The sequence below is a fragment of the Tenrec ecaudatus genome, chromosome 6 (genome assembly GCF_050624435.1).
Source record: "Tenrec ecaudatus isolate mTenEca1 chromosome 6, mTenEca1.hap1, whole genome shotgun sequence".
NCBI classification, from domain to species: domain Eukaryota; kingdom Metazoa; phylum Chordata; class Mammalia; order Afrosoricida; family Tenrecidae; genus Tenrec; species Tenrec ecaudatus.
The window spans coordinates 149,960,633-149,978,775 of record NC_134535.1 but is presented as its reverse complement, the minus strand read 5'-3'; positions in this window follow the sequence as shown (position 1 = coordinate 149,978,775).

Sequence of the window (18,143 nt, the reverse complement as noted above, 5' to 3'; positions counted from 1 at the left end):
GTTGAGGAGCATTTGATGTTCAAAAGAAGTCACGATATTAGGCCAAACCCAAGATGAGAGGAAATTGACTCCATCTCTCGATGATAGGAACAGTAATCACATTGGAAGAAGGCAGCACACGCGGAGCAATCGCTGCGGCCAATGCTCACTGCAAACAATCTTCCTCGCGCTCAGATTTGAAGCACTGCGTCATGAAGGGACACAGAGACAAATGATGAAGATATTCTCAAGGGAAATCACGCTGGTTATTAAAAAGCAACCATCCACTGGGATTGAGCAAACCACACACAACAACAGATTCAGTAAATTAGTACCTGTTTCCTGGCCTGAATTGACAGGGTAAAGCAAATACTTCATTTCTGCTCACTTGTTTTTGGTTTGAAATAAGGAGGAGAGGGCAACAAGAAAACAAACAAGCACACAACGCTTTAGGACTTGAAAAAAGCTGAGGTCGCCCAAGCTCTGGCTCATGTTATCAGTTATCTGTTGTAATGTGTCCCCTTTTGCTGCATTGTGAATCGCCACGGATTTAGCAACTTCAAACAATCCCTTCAGGTTGGCTTATTCTTTTGATGGGTCAGACCCAGGCCTGGCATAGCTGGAATCCCTGCTGAATTAAGATCGTGGCAGCTCTCATGGCTCACTTTATCTGACGCTTGAGGTCCTCCTCTAAATTCATTCAGATGAGTGGGGCAGAATTCAGCTCCTTGGGGCTGTTGGAGACCAGTCTGGCTACCAGCCTACAGCCACTCTCAGTTGCTAAAACTACCCATATTCCTTGTCGACTGACCACACCATCTTCCGGTCAGCAGTGGTGCATCAAATATTTCTCCCGTTTCAAACCTCTGACTTCTTCCATCTGTGACCTCTAGACCCAGATTTAAAGGGCTGGCACGATTAGGTCAGGGACACCAGACAGTCTCTGTGTGTGGGGAAACTGACTTGAGAGTTTCCATCTGGAACATCCCTTTGCTGCCACACTCAGCTTGACAAGCCCACGTGTTTCAGGGTACAGTTGCACGCTAAGGGGTTTTCAATGCCTGCAATCTTTTGGAAGTAAATTGACAAGCCTCGCTTCCAAGGTGGATTCAACCTGTCAACTCCGTCAGTAGCTGGAACGCTCAATCGTTTACACCCGAGAACGGGTTGTTGTGTGCCACCAACTAGGTGCATACCACTCACGGCAATGTGGGACTGCCCATAAGCTTTTCTCCCTGGGAATCTTTACAAAGGCAGAGCAACAAGTCTTTCTCCCTTGGAACGGCAGAGTGATTTCATTCTAACCTTTTGATTAGCTGCTGTGTTGGTTTGGGTTGAGAGAAACAAACTCCGAGAGACTCAGATGTGTATAAGAAAGAGTTTTCGATACAAGAGCAACTGAATATTGAGAAAACATCCCAGCCCAGTCCAGATCAAGTCCATAAGTCCGATATTAGCCCATATGTCTTATGCCAATCTACAAATTCCTCTTCAGACCCGTGCAACACATACAATGACGCCGAATGTGGGAAGTTCACAGGCCAGTGGGTGGAAAGTCTTGAGGATCCAGTGGCAGTGGAAGCATCTCCGCACTGGCAGGGGTCTCCACGAGGCTCCTTCAGCTCAGGGCTCTAGCGTAGCTCCATGTGTCTTCTCAACAGGAATGACTCGCAGGGAGTGTGTGTGTCCCACCTCCAGTGAGCTAATTATCTCTTTAGCGCCTTCAAATGAGGTCATCCAACTGCGACTTGACTGACAGGCTAAACTCCACCCCTTCACTCTTAAATCTCAAACTGACAACAGACTATGTAACTCCCATAGCTGCTGAGCACGTTGCACTACCATAGCTCTGCATACGTAAATTAGAGGCCAGGGATCTTGCTGTTCAGTGTTGCAGTTGGTTCTGACCCACAGTAACCCTATGTGCCACAGAAGGAGACACTGCCCAGTTCGGTGCCATCCTCACAATTGTTGTGATGTTTGAGCTCATTGTTGCAGCCACAGTATAAATTCATCCTGTTGAGGGTCTTCCTCTTGGAAGGAAACTCAGAGGCCATCTTGAAATTCTGCCCATCATCAGAGTTCTTAGAATAAAACCTAGTAGAAAGTGAGGTCAAGCAGAAGATGGAAGACTGAGAGGTATCACACACAGAGCTCATCATCAGCTACTTGGGTAAACCAGAAGGAGCTTGTAATGGTTAGGAACTGAGTCAACAAGACCCTCCTGGTTGAGTGGGGGTGGAACCCAACTTATTAATTGGGCTGCAGCCTGAGAACACCTCCTTGGGTATAAGAGAGAGATCAAGCAGGGTTGACATCTCTTTGTACCTTCACCTTTTGCTGAAACTGGATCTTGCATCTGGTTCCTTGATCTCCTTTTGTATTGCCTGCCAATCCCAGAAGCCATCAGCAGGTTATTTGTGGTGGATTCATTCAGCTGACTTTGAATTCATTTACCCATGCATGCCAAGCTGTGCCCTCCTTCCATCTCTGCTTCATCATCCTGCTTTCTATTAGTCAACTTCCTGGAGTCAGGGGAAGCCTGAATTGAACCAGACTGGACTTACCTGCTGCTCAAACTGTCAGAGCCTTTTCTGAATATCAATCTCTTTCTATATACAAACACATATAAGCATCACTGGGTTTGCTTCTCTGGAGAACCCAACCTAACACAGAGGTGGGTCTCAGAAGGAATCCTAATCAGTTAATAACCTAGTTCCCAAACAGTCTAATGGGTCTTCACTGGACCCTGGTGACCTGAATGGAAGTTAACAAAATAATAGGGGGGTGATAATAATGACCATAACAATATTTCCCTGAGTCATAGGCCATCGTAGTACTAAGAGACACATTAAGAGAACACCTATATTCCAGACATACCCTTTTATACCTCCATTACATAAAGCAATGCAATTTCCCTTTGGTAATTTGGAATGATCACATCAACTGATATGGTAACTCCTTTCTTTGCTTGTTGATCTAGAGGCATGAGAAGCCCAACGTGACCAGAAAACATTCTTAATGCCAATTAATAGAATCAGTATTGTGTCTCCTGGTGAGGGCATTCCTTTCTTTGGAACTAAGACCCACAGACCCACAGAGCCACAAAGCATACAAGCGTAGGGACAGAAAGCAGAAAGTTTGTGAGTGGACCACTAAGGGTAACGATGACTGATCCTTCTCCCCGTTTCCACTCTTTGATTCCTGGACCTATGAACCCTGACTAGGAGAGAAATAGCACCATGTAGTGGAGGCTGGGTTGGAGAGCAATATAACCTCTGGAGAACAAGACCCCTCCCAGCAAGGGGGTTCCACATGGTTAGTGGCGTGACCATGTCTTTAGAAGGCTATTCCATTGTTCTATCAAGCCAGCTCGTACAGGATGATGCAGAACATTAGTGAGAACCGTGCACTGTGTGAGCATAGACCCATTGCCACACTTTATTTGCTGGGAAGGAAGTTCCTTGATCTGAGACCATGACTGTGGATAAGGCAGTGGTTCCCAAGCTTCCTCGTGCCATGACCCTTTCATGCAGTTCCTCATGTGGTGGTGAACCCCAACCATAAAAGTATTTTCGATGCTACTTCATGACTATAATTTTGCTACTGTTACGAATTGGGCGACCCCTAGGAAAGGGTCGTTTGGCCCCTAAAAGGGTCACAACCCACAGGTTGAGAACCGCTGGGATAAGGCACTCTATATACCCACACATGGCAACTTTGCAGAAGTATTGTGTACAGAAAAGGCAAACTCATACCCAGAGTAGTATCCAAATAAAACAGCATGCTGCCCTTTCCATGACGGAAGTGGTCCAATGGAATCGACCTATAATCAGGTTGCTCGCTGACCTCCCTGGAGGTGAGTTCCACATCATGGGCTCACTTAGTCTCTGCTGCTGGCAGGTTGGGAACTCGGCGGTAATGACTGTAGCTAGGCCGGGCTTGAATAGCGAAAGCCTGTGTGGCCGAGCCCATGCAGAGTTTCCATCTTTGCCACATTGGCCACCTTTTTAAATGAGTCTATTGAGCAATGAGAGGAACACATCATCCTATTCCCTGATGGTTAACATCTTCCTCTGCAAAGATTACTCTTTAGTAAGCATGAGACAAAATGGTTTCCAATCATGTTTCTTCCAATCCCATTCAGTCAAGCTACTGGTCACAATACACAGTCGTACCTCGAACCATCTCTCCGCTCAACCCAAGTGAACAATGAGGTGCATGCTCAAAGTTCTGCCCGTTGAGAGGCTTTCCCTTCATCCCTGTTCTCAGGAAGAACCCAGAATGGGGACTTCAGTGTTACTGCTGTCCAATTCTGTGTGGTGTGTGCTTACTGAGAAAACCCTTTGTAAACCAGGCACAAGCTTTCTCGTTCGAATGACTTTGCAGCGCTGTGGGTCAGACAACACCCCGTTCGTGATATGCAGCTCAGGCCATGTGGTGACTTGGGGGGCGAGAGGGTAAGTGTTCAGGCTTCACCAGGGCCCAGTAACAAGTCACATCTACTTGAAAGGAGAGTACTTTTCTGCAGAGAATGGCAGGGCTTTGATCCAAAGTCCTAAGGGGCTGCACCATGAGTCACCAAAAAGTGCTGCCAAACAGCATCTTTACCTGCCACTGATGAATCATTGAAGGACATCCAGGTCACATGGACCAAAGGGCAGAGCAGCATGAGAGACAACCTGAACCCTTCACAGAGACTCCGCTTGTTCTGGGCCCCATTCCAAACCAACAGTTTTTTTATTCACTTAACAGGCCAGAGCAGTACATCCAAATGAGGAATGGGTTGCCTCCCAGATCCACAGAGGCCCACCAAACATTATGCCTCCTCATTACTTGTAGGAGGGGCCTCATGTAACAAGTTATTCTTCCAATTAGAAGTACTATCTTGGCAGCCCCCATACTACTGGACCTCGAGGAATTTCATTAAGCTCAAAATATGCTTGACTTTTTGTCAGTTTCATTTCCTACCCTCTAGCACAAATGCCTTCCCAAGAAATCTAGAGTCATTGATACTTCTTTCTTACCTGGTCCAAGTAACATACTGTTGTCAAGATTTTCAATCAGAATGACATCTTATGGAAGAGAAAGCCCCTGTAGACTGAAATAGGACAGGCGGGATCGCTGATATACCTTGATGGCAGGTGTGTTGCTGGCGTTGCTCCAAAACCAAACTCATGGCCATCATGTCAATGCTGACTCCTAGCAATCCCCTCTGGGGTCCTGAGACTGGTTCCAAAAGTAAAAAGCCCCATCTTTCTGCCAAGGTTTCAAACTGCTGACCATGTGGACCACAGCCCAACTTGTAACCACTGCACTACCAGCGTCAAAAACATCTTTTGAAGCACGTTTGGAGAAGAAGACAATAACTGGATACTAGGTACCCCCAAAACCACTGTCCTATAGTCAATTCTGACTCACAGCGACCCTACAGGACAGAATCGAACTGTTCACAAGACTATTAAATTTTACAAGAGCTGATACTCCCGTGGAGTAGTTGGTGGCTTTGAACCACTGACCTTGTGGTTATCAGTCCCATTCTCACCCACTGAGACAAAGTTCCGTACCAGATTCAAATAAACAAACAAACAGAACTCCCAGACTTACTGCCATTGAGTCAATTCTTCCTCATAGCCACCCTGTAGAACAGGGCAGCCCCTGGGAGTTTGTGAGACGGTAACTCTTTGCAGAAGTAGAAAGCCTCCTCTCTCTCCCTTGGAGTGGCTGGTGGCTTCAAACTGCTGCCTTTGTGGTCAGCAGCCCACAGTGTAACCTCAAGGATATGCATTAATTCGTCCAAGCAATGAACTCCATCTGGAACAGCAGCTGCACCTGGAGTCGCCACCTGGAGACGTTTACAATAAGCCACTGGTATTTTCCAAGATCTGTTTTGACAAGGCCAAGTAGGTGAGTTCAATAGGAATGAAGTGGAAATCGCTATCACTGAAACTTTCAAGTCATTGATGGTTGCACTGATCTCTAAGAATGCAGCGTTGTTTGGGGTTTACTGTTTTCCTAGGTAAGGGTCTGTCTAATGCAGGGGCCCTCAGACTTTTTAAACAGGGGACCAGTTTCGCTGTCCCTCAGACTGTTAGAGGGCCGGACTATAGCTTAAAAAAAAACAATCAACAAATTCCTATGCACACTGCACATATCCTATTTTGAAGTAAAAAAAACAGGAACAAATACAATATTTAAAATGAAGAACAAGTAAAGTTAAATCTACTAACTGCAAAATTGAAAAAAAAAAATAGACCTCCTAACTGCAAAAACAAAAGAAACCAAAAAAAAAAAAAATCCTGACTCGTTCTTACCTGGGTCCTCAGGCAGCAGCAGGCTTTGCACAGGCAAGCTCGTGACTTGTCCAATCACACCCCAGACTGAGAGGAAGAGTCAAGAGACAGAGAGAAAGAGGGGAGTCTTAGGAGAGTGTGGAGGCGCACATTCCACACATAAGCATTGCAGACCGGGATGAGTTGGCTGCTAAGCAGGATAGGCAAGAGGGGGGTGGGGTGGGGCAGGGGAATACCCACGGGCTCAGATCTGGGAACAGAAGAAAGGACTATTATGCTCTACTTTAGTGATTCAGGTTAAACGGCTGTTCACTTGACCTAGAATTCTTCCAGCGGTACAGATGAATTTCCATCTAATCACTCTTAAGGACACCATAACTATGTTGCCAATATCACAAGGTCATAGGAGTCAGATATTTTTATACTCCTCTGACTCTGTTATCTATTATGGTAACAGCACCTTGTCCTTGGCAATTAAGTGTATTCATTGTTCCCTACCATCACTGGGTCTGGTCGGCCCCATTGTATTAGGTGTCTGCTCAGCTGAGGCAGTTCCTGTTAGCCCTTCTAACTGAATTAAAATAGCAATCACAGCCACCTTCAAGGATGCTGGGACTCCCTTCACTGTTGGGCACCCCATGAATAGGTTTGTGGGCCCAACCTGATAAATCCACACTTACCTGCCAATATCCCTAAGACTTTGGATAATGTCTCCTATGGGATATATACTAAGGCGTATCTGGAATTTCAACTTGATTTAGCATAGACTACCATTTAATCCATGGTTCAGTGAACCAAACAAATAAACTATTGGACCCTTTTCTCACCTCTGAAGCTGAAGCACTGGATGAAGAATCAGTGTTTAGTGGGCCCAGGTCAATAAACTTAGACTGATCCAGATTTAGGTTCCTTTTATCATCCCACACTCTTTATAGCCATTCCTATACATATTCCCCAGGTTTCTGTTTGTATACATTAGGAAAATCCAGCCATTCTCATAGTGTGTCTCTTCCTGGGTGAAAATTTGTTCTTCACTTTTTAGGACTCTCTGAAACTTAGGTCTAGTTATAGATCTATAAGCAAAAGTAGGTGGTGAGTGTGGGCCTTAGAAACATTCAGTAATGTCTTATTAGGCATATGTGGTAGTCACCTAATCCAGTGTCAATTGAAGGATTAAGAGTGTAGGGGTGGAGTCTGAGCTGTTAATCTAGAGATAGCCAATGAGAAATCTGTGGGCATGGCCTTCTCCTGAGAATTCTGGGAAATCTGGGACTTCCTCCTTGGAGGTGGAAGACACCCCTCTCTCTCTGCTACTCCCTGGGAGACAATGCAGAAGACAAGCCACGTGGATACAACCAGATCTCGGAAGCTGGAGAAGCCACAGAGAGACCCCTGCCAGCACTGAGATGTTTTTAATGGCTGGATTCCAAAGATTTTCTACCCGCTGGCCTGTGATCTTCTGCACCCAGTGTCATTGCACGTGTTTCATGAGTCTGAAGAGGACTTTATAGATTGATATTGGAAATATGGGGTGAGATCTGGACTGGGCTGAGATGTTTTCTCAATGTTCAATTGGTCTTGTATATAAATCTCTTTCTTATACACATATGTATGTCCATGGATTTGTTTCTGTAGTCTACCCAGACTAACACAGCATATGTCTCAGGAGATGCTTCAGGCAGGACCCCAGGCAATCTCTCAGTCAAAGACTCTTCAGGCACAGCATCTATAATGTCACCAGACAGAGGTCGAAGGGGGATATTATTTTGCTGACTTAGCAGACAAAGGTGAAGTAATCTCTCCAGATGGGAGTAAGAGGACAAGAGTTATGCAGGTCCTTTCGGCAGTAGGAATTCAGTGCAATTCATGGGCTCAGTGTCTCCACCTTCCTGATTATCTGTCCATATGTTCCTATCCCAAGTTTCAGGATTACAATTCTTCCCAAACATTGCCTTCACTTAAAACTTTAGACACCATCTGAGGTTGGGAACTCAATTGGCACTGTAATTCAGCCACTCTTATAATAAGACCCTGAAATTAGTTTTCAATAATAGTAGCTCTGTTACCACAAGAAATACAACGTTCTTTCAGAGACTACATAGAAGCTTTTGAGCTCTTTATGTGCCACTTAAGTTGAGACTTTGAAGCTCTAAATTTATCTTTCTTTTACCACTTGTGTAGTGAAGGCAGAACCAACCAACTAGCCTCCTTATCCTGCTCAGTTTGACAGAAATGCTGAAAGGTGTAAGCTATAAAGACACCAAAGGTTCGGTTTTTCACAAATTTTGGTCCAGTAGTGGAGATATTTTACATATTCCTACTGGTACCTTACACCATATATTAGCCGTGCCCTCTTTCTTACTGAGATTAGAGGATCTAATGCAGGTGTAAGATGCAGGCCCAAGAGAGAATGAGCTTTGCCGTTATATCCATATCTACTGGCTATACGCTACACTCCCAAAGTATCTGATTTTCTTCCAATTGCTTGGTTTTTCAACTGATGGGCTGTTCGCATCAGATCCTCAAATGTTGCAGGAGAACATCACAGCATGTTATGGAAAAACATTCAGTCCAATGTCTGCCAAACCACTGCCAATGAGAGCCAAACCAAGTTGGCACAGAACATTAACCATTAAAAATCCATAACCCAAGGATTGTACATCATATAATCCCAAACTGAAGGAGGGAATAGTATCAGAGCCTAAATTGTGAGCTATATGTATATAAATGCATATACATGTATGTAGACATATATACAGCTATTCACCTACCTTTTATGCGACATGATGAACGATATTAATGGAGCAATGGAACAATGACTAGGACAGACTGAAGAGATTTCCCTTTGGTCCTGGCTCTCTGCCAGCTAGCTTGATGACTTCAGACTAGGTATTGCACCAATTACAGGCTTCAGTTTCTGCCAGATTTGATGCTTCCATACCAGAATATATATGTTCCTCATGCGTAGACCAAATGGTGACTCTGAAGGTGCCACAGAGTGAGTGGGGAGGGGGACTACTTGATACCCTTTGTGTTTACATCTAAAGTCCAAACTGCAGTTAATATTAAATCTTGCCAGGAACAGTTTACATATTAACTCCACCTAGAGAAGTATGTCACCAAGCCATTTGAATTTCTAATGACTGCTGGGCTCTGAAAGTATTTTTGTTTTGTTTTGCTTTGAAACCCAGCTTTATGCTGCTCTTCGCCATTACGTCTTCCGTTATAAGGGCAACTTAAAAAGTCTTGCTTCATAGTCCTGACCTTTTATTAAACAAAAAGATCAAAACCTGAAGCTATTGTTTCTGCACGTAGTCTCCTTCTAGGCCGTAGGTTTCCAAACTTATTTGGCCTACCATATCAGTTTTAGAAAGGATAAAAAATTACTCAGTGCCCCACTGGTAATAAAAACGTTTGTACCACATCCCATAATCTAGGAGATGGTGTAGGTATCTGCTCTTTCAGCCCCTCCTCCTACAGATCTCCCAGCCCCCCTCTGGGGTGGTATTACCCACTTTGGGGACACTATGTAGGCCTATACAATTTGTATAAGCCAATACACTTCTGAAGACAGACAGTATTTTCATGTCTCTAGCCCTTCTCCAAAGATGCTCACCCCCCAAATTTTCCCCAAGGAACTCCAGTTGTGCTCCTTTCAAATGTTCTTTTAACTTTGTGAACAAAAAGATATCTGAAGAGGCAACAACAGAGCCATAGGATGGATGGAATAAGGTTATCCAAGGAAATTCTCAAAGGATCGCTTTTGCTATCCTTAAAGAGTGATGGGGGGAAGGGGTATTCCTTAGGACGGCATTCCTGACGTTTTTTTCCCATCAGCGCAACATTCTCTTTTCTTAAGAATGTCTTTATCATGCATTCCCGTGGTTATCCTGTATCCTTTGGGAAAACTGTCATGATTATCCCTCTGGAATCCCCCTGAAAGACTCGCCCTAGCCTTGCACGCTGACCTCTGCCTGGTGTTTAACCAGCACAGCAGACCTCCCCAGGAGCCACTGTTTGGACCACACCTTTATTTGAAGGCACCCCAGCGAGGCTCAGACAGGTGTGTTACTGAGAGAACTGGCCCACCACCGTCCACCGATTTCAGAGGCATGTTGAAAACGTTTTGTTTGGAATCGAGCAGGGCATGCATGCACGGCAACCTCAGAAGCCATGCCTTGTTGATGTACATGCTCATTACAAAACTTCCAGAAGTTTGTGGGAACATTCCGTTGCCCTTTCATGTCGTTTTCCCATGCATGTTTTGAAGGCCCCTCATTGCTACGCTATGCCCTTGTCTTCGTGCTCAGTTTGGTTCCTTAGCTTTGCCGCGTGCCTTGCCCACCGATCTGTCTTCTTTTACTGGTTCCAGGGGTTCCCCCCACCCTAATTTTTTAAAGTCCTTAAAAATTGTATTGTGGGAAAATACCTACAACATAAAAGCTGTCATTTTTGTCATAAGTATACAATTCCATGGTGTTCATCGTATTCCTTCTATTTCCAAAACTTTCTCATCGTTCCAAACGGTTACATCGTATCCATTAAGGGAAGTTTTAGAAAAATGTTTTTGAGTTATGACATGTATGCTCTTATTGTTCTGCCCACATGCTAACTCATGTTAGCTTTGGTCATGCAGCAGACCAGCAAACGTTTGAATTGTATAAGCAAGAAGACAGTCAGGAGGCATGATCAAAGGACATGGCGGCTGCCCTTCGACGACAGCTAAGGGCACTCTCTGGAGCTAGCTTGTCATGCTTCCTGGTCGCCTCTGAGATGGCCACCAGCACCGCTCCAAGCAACCTGCTTGATCCTCACATGTCAGCTGGCCCTGATGCCCGCTCTCCTCTGCCGAGACGCATTGCAGGGCACTGTGCTTCGGCGTGCACCTGCTCCCCCAGTCACTTCTCTTCACAGCAACTGCTTAGGCCATCTGCTAGTCTCGGTGCTGGAACACAAGCAGCTACTTGTAACAGACAAAAGAAACAAGGCCACCATAAAAACGATTTTGTTTCTTCTGTGAACGACCAAAAATATTGACAAGGCTCTGTCCAAAATGATGATAATGACAGAGAAAACAAGTAAAATGAAGGTTTTTCTTCATGAATGAAAATGAAGACATAAGTAAAGGTGCCCAAAGGCTGGAGGGAGAATGCAGAAATACCATGAGCAACGTATTTGAAATTCTTGATAGAAATGTAAAATGTCGGGTAGAAGACAACCTTCAGCAACTAGCTCTGGATCAAGGATAAAGCCCAAAGAGCCTCATAACCTTTAAGTGAATTGAATCTCCAATAAATATGTTCTCATAAAATAGCGAGAGTCTCATTCTGTGGAAATATATTTTAAGATTGGTTTGCTAATGGCACTTCATTACTCAGCTGGAGATATGAGTAATCTTTGGAAGCCAGCTTAGGATCTGACCAATGAGAAGCAGAATTTCCCATTTTCACTCTTACCTTCTGGACAAATCAATAGGTCCCAGTATCCATAGGTCCCAGTATCCATAGATTCCAGTATCTCAGGATCTGCAGTTCCCCGCAGGCCCATATTTCTTCAGTCCATTAACCAAAGTCATTGTCTGTGGTTTCTCTCAACCCCACATTTTCTCCCAAACTCCCTGCCAGCGAGTCGATTCTGACTCATAGTGACCACACAGGACAGAGTAGAACTACTCCTTTGGGTCTCTGAGGCGGAACCTCGCTCAGTATGGGAGCAGACAGCCTCACCAGGCTCCAGAAGAGGGACTGGGGAGTCCACGCCACTGTCCTTGTGGTTAGCAGCCCCGTGCAGACCCCACTCTGACAGCAAGGCGCCTTCCGTCGCCTCTACTTCTAACAGATTCTGGCTGGATGACGATACCCAATTCTCATTGAGTACATATTTACCAATACTGCTTTCCTCCTATCTGCCCTACACAAACTCGCCCCAAATCATATCGCACACAGCCAAATCATTTTAACTAAGCTAACCCAGTATAATACATTAAACAACGTTCCCTCCACCCACTCAAGTCCAGACCATGGACTTTTGCTTTATGAAAAGCCCAAGCAGATGATGATGGCAACAAATGTACAAATGTGCTTGGCGCAATGGATGGATGGATGGATGGATGGATGGATGGATGGATGGATGGATAGATTGTGAAAAGAGTTGTACAAGCCCCCAATAAAATGGGTTTTTTTTAAGAGAGAGAAAAGAATGAAGCAGTTCTCCCACTTAGAAGCATACATGGGAATCCCTAACGATTTACTGATTTGTATATTTTAGTGTGCACAATTACCAACTGAAAAAAAAAGAGAAGAAAGAAAATCCATAGCTGCGTCTTTCTTTAACAAGTGGTTTTCTTTGGCCCCAAACAGTTGTTCTGTGGAGATAATTGCAAATGAGTTCAACTGAAAATTAAGGAACTATGTACTACAGAGGCAGGAGGAATCCACTCTTGTAGATTAATGCACTCTCTCACAAATTTTCTGTTCATTAATCAAACCTATGACTTTGAAATAAAATCTTTACACAGCTTTGTAAATAATAGCTTAAGGATTTAGAAAGAGTTGAGAATTGAAAATTATTACTTACTGTTATAAGTGATCATCAAAATGTGCATCTAGACAATGGCTTCCCAATCAGCTTTTTCTTGTGGATATGCTTATGCTGAAAATACATGAGCCACCATCAAAGGGCTCCAAACATTTCCTTTTAATTTTAATAGATCATTTTATTGGGGGCTCTTGGAGCTCTGATAGCAATACATCCATTATGCAAAGTACATTTGTAGAAATATTGCCATCATCCTTTTGAAAACATTTTCTTTCTTCTTGAGTCTTTGGTATCAGTTCCTCATTTTTCTACCCTCCCCCACCTTCCCACCCTCATGAGCCCTTGATAAATTGTAAATTATTATTATTTTAATATCTTACACCATCAGCTGTATCTCTTCACACACATTTCTGTTGTTCATCACCGTGTGTGTGTGTGTGTGTGTGTGTGTGTGTGTGTGTGTGTGTGTGAGGGTGAGGTTATACATCCATCATTGTGATTGATTCCCCCTTTCTCTCCCCACCTCCCCCTACCCTCATGGCATTGCTACTCCCATTACTGTTCCTGAGTGGCATATCTGTCCTGGATTTCATGTGTCAAGAGCTCTTATTTGTACCAGTGGACATGCTCTCATCAAGCTAGATCAGTGGGTCATGATAGTGGGGGGAGGAAGCATTAAAGAACTAGAGGAATATTGTAGGTTTTGTCAGTGCTATACTGCACCCCTGGCTGGCACGTCCCTTCCTTGTGACCCTTCTGTGAGAGGATGTCCAATTGTCTACAGATGGGCTTTGGCTCTCCACTTTGAACCACCTCATGCATTGATATGATTGTTTTGGGTCTTCTGATGCATGATATCTGATCCCATTGACACCTCATGATCACACAGGCTGCTGTGCTTCTCTCATGTGGGTTTTGTGGCTTCCCAGCTAGATGGCCGCTTGTTTATCGTCAAGCCTTTAAGACCCCAGACGCTATATCTTTTAATAACTGGCACCATCAACTTTCTTTACAACATGCTTATGCACCCATTTTGTCTTCAGTGATCGTGTCGGGAAGGTGAGCTTCATAGAATCCTAGGTTATTAGAAACAAGTGTTCTTGTGTTGAGGAGGACTTGAATAGAGGCCCCGTGTCCATCTGCTACCTTAATTACTTAACATATAAATATAAGTGCATAGACCTATATCCCTATCATTATATATAAATATATTTATATATGTTTGTGCCTATATTTATACTTCTGTAAGTGTCCTTTGCCTCCTAGTTCTTTCCTTGACTTCCTTTTACTTTCTTCCTGCCCCACTATCATGCTCAACCTTCATTCAGCTCTCAGTAATTCCTCTCAGTTACGTTTCACTTGTTCAAACCCCACCAGGCATTCTATACCCTCCTCGCCATTGGTTTTAGGTCACTTGTTGTTCCCTTGTCTCCTGGATTTGTTGGCTTACCCCTTTCTTTCCCCAACCTTCCCCTCACCTATGTTACCCCAGAACTTTCGGTCCCATTTTTCCCCCTCAGGATTGTTTATCCTGCCTATCACATACTGATAGACATGAAAAAATAAAAAGCGCCTATGAGTAGTTCCAGGTCGACCTGTTGACCCTTATGAAGGTTTTCCAATTGAGTCTGATGAGATGCCAAACCCTGCCCCCGAAGTGTATTTTTGGGATTCCTCGGGGATTTCATTGCCTTGCTCCCCTTGCTGCTCTGTTGTGCTCCCTTCATGTCTCGCCCTGCTGTGGTAGGGGAGTGGGGATCAGCCAGGCACAATTCCCACACTTCAATGCTGTCTCCCGTAGCACTGTGGGTCAGTGAGGGGACGACGTGTCTTATGGTAAAACTGTTCCCACTGTCCTCTCTGTGCACCGGCTGCTCTGAGCAGGAATATCGTTCTCAGAGCTTGGTAGACCAGGATGTGGTCGACTCTCTCTCTCCTTCCTCTTAGTTTGCTCCAATGTGTTCTGAGCAGACCCGCCCCTCTCTCCCTGGGATGAATCTGCAGTGCTGCCCTCTGAAGTGCATTCCTCTGGGGAGGGGGTTGACCAAACATTTATTTCATGACATGTTAATTTCTTTTTTTTCTTTTACTTTTCTCATTTTAATTAATTAATTAATTGTTAGTGATCATTTTATTGGGGTCTCTTACAGATATTATAACAATCCAGAAATCATTTCTATCAAGGGAACTTGTCCAGATGCTCCCATCAACTTTTCAGAACATTTTCTCTCTACTTGAGCCCCTTGAAATGGCTCCTTTTTATTCCCTCTTTCCCCCACCTTGCCACCCTTAATAAATTACATATACATATGTATATGTATATATCTCTTACACTGTCCAATGTCTCCCTTCACCCACAGTTTTGTTATTTGTCTCCCTTTAAGGGGGGTTATGCATCCATCATTGCTATCAGTCCGCCCTTCTCTTCCTCCCTGCCCCATTCCTATACCTTCGTAAAATCGTTACTCCCATTACTGTTTCTGAGGGGGTTAGCTATCCTGGATTCTGTGCATAGAAAGTTCTTACCTGTACCAATGTACAATCACCAGTCTGGACAGATAAGTGAAGTCCAACTGGGGCTCTGATAGTGCGGGGAGGAAGCATTAAGGAACGAGAGGAATGGTGTGTGTTTCATCGGTGCTATACTACACCCTGGCTGACTTGCCCCTTCCTTGTGACTCTTCTGTGAGAGGATGTCCAATTGTCTACAGATGGGCTTTGAGTCTCCACTCTGCACCACCTCATTTGCATCGATATGATTGTTTGGGGTCTTTCAATGCCTGATACCTGATCCCGTCGACACCTTGTGATCACACAGGCTGGTGTGCTTCTCTCATGTGGGCTTTGTTGCTTCCCAGCTAGATGGCCGCTTATTTAACTTTAAGCCTTTAAGACCCCAGACACTATATCTTTTAATAGACCATCAGTCTTCCTCACATCTGCTTATGCACTCATTTTGTGTTAAGCAATTGTGTCTGGAAGGTGAGTATCACACAGTGCCCCCTTATTAGAGCAAAGTGTTCTTTTGTTAATGGAAGACTTATATAGCGACCTAAAGTCCATTTGCTTCCTTAGTGCTTTAACATATAAATGTATATACATAGACCAATGGCCCTATCTTTACATATTAATATATTTACATATATATTTCTATGTATACCTCTATAGCTAGCTTTTACCTCCTAGTTCTTTGCTCTATTTCCTTTTACTTTCCTCCTGCCTCACCATCATGTTCACCCTTCATTCGGCTCTCAGTAGTTCCTCTTTGCTACATTACAATAATCAAGCATGGCCAGGCAGTCTACACCCTCCTCACCGTCGATTTTAGAACCCTTGATGCTCCCCTATCCCAGAATTTGTTGGCTCCCCACTCCCCCCTGCCTCCTCCTCTCTGGTGCTCTCCAGGAACCACTGGTCCTGTGGTTTCGCCTCAGGATTGTTTATCCTCCCTAGACATAAGATTTTTTAAAAAGAAAATATATACATATGTAAAGAAGATGCAAATAGCATCAGGGCTGAAAAGTATCTTTCCCACCTCACCCATGTCCTTAAGGACCATAGAGGGAGGAGAGAAGGGAAAAAAACAAGGGCAGTGGGGGAACAGGGCACTAATCCACCCATGGGGAGGGTATTGTTTATGTCTCCGCAGGGAAGGGAGAGAGGGACCAGACCTCATTCTGGTGCAGTGTGCCAAATCTTGAGGGCCACATGCCAGCATGGTGCAGCTCATTAACAGAAAGCACTGCAGGACCAGACCCAATCCCCAAGCCATGTTTGACCCCTCCTTAGAAGAATGTGCTACAGAAGACAGCACTGAAGATGCAGACAGGCCAGTCTGTCCTGTCCACATGAGAACAAACTAAGAGGGAGGGAGGGAGAGGGAGAGAACCTCATGCTGGCCCATCAACCTTGATGGTGATGCTCCTGCTCAGAGCAGCCAATACACAGGGATGACTGTAGGCCCTTGAGACGTGGTGTCCCCTCACTGGCCGACAGTGCTACAGAGGACAACATCAGAGATACAGTGTGGGTCATGTGTCTGGCCTGATACCCTCTCCTCCCCCCCCGCCTCCCCCCCCACAGTGGGGAAAATCACGAAGAGACCATAACAGATCAGCAATAGGAGCAGTCACGAAGTCCCTGAGGAATCCTGGAAATAGACTCCTGATTCAGGGGCCACACTTGGCACCTCACCTGACCAGGCTGGGGGGCATTCACACAAGTCAGCAGATCGACCTGGAACTACGTAGAGGCTTTCCACGAATTTTTTCTGATATGATATACTACTTTAGATCGTAAACCTAATTTAATTCCTGCTATTTTCTGTCTTCTCAAATGAGAAATCTGTCTCACAGCAGAACCATTAATAAACTATAAAGTCTCATCTGGATTTAAAATATCCTTTTATCATCCCTATTTATTTTTGAGAAAATTATGGCATCTAATAATGAAAAATACATTTTTCATGTTATGGACAAATCCACAGATACAGCTATCATAGAAAACACCTTGGACAATGGTGCAAACCCTTGTGTTATGTAAAGGAAACACTCTTACTTTCTTGCTTTCACTACAGTGAGTGAATCCACAGACTCGGAAGGCCAATGGATATGAGTTTGTATCTTGTACACATCAGGTACCAGGTGAGTAATTTTGTATATTACTATATACCATATATACTTGAATATAAGCCAACCCGAGTATAAGCTGAGGTACCTAATTATTACCTGGGAAACCAGAAAAACGGATTGACTCGGGTATAAGCCTAGGGTGGAAAATGCAGGACGTGAATTAACACAGAGACCAGAGGGGAGAGACGGAGCGCAGCCACAGACACATCCTTACCAGTTCAGCTGCCAGCGTAAGTAAATCACTACGGGTGTTTCTGCGAATTGGAACCATCCAAGTCATAGGACGGCTCTGATTGGTTAGAAGTGAGTAAACAAACATTCAAAGCCCTGCAGTGTCAGCAGGGCTTTGAATGAACAGCGGAGGAATGGCAATCACCTGCAAAATGTCACACCTCGCTGGGGTACTACTGACCTGTGTATAAGGCGAACCCGTTTTTCAGCACATTTTTTTCGTGCTGAAAAACTCAGCTTATACACGAGTATATATGGTATATACATACATATATAAAAAAAACCAAATATTTGTGCCAAGGATTATTCTCAGCCCTGAGAACACATCTAGATACCTCACAATGACATGAGTTAAACCCAGGGACAATCAAAGAAATAGAAACCGTAACATGCATGAGCAGGCATTGCTAAAAACCTAGCAGAAGGAACCCAACAGGAAGGGAAGCAATTTAAAAAGAAAGTAGGAGGGAAA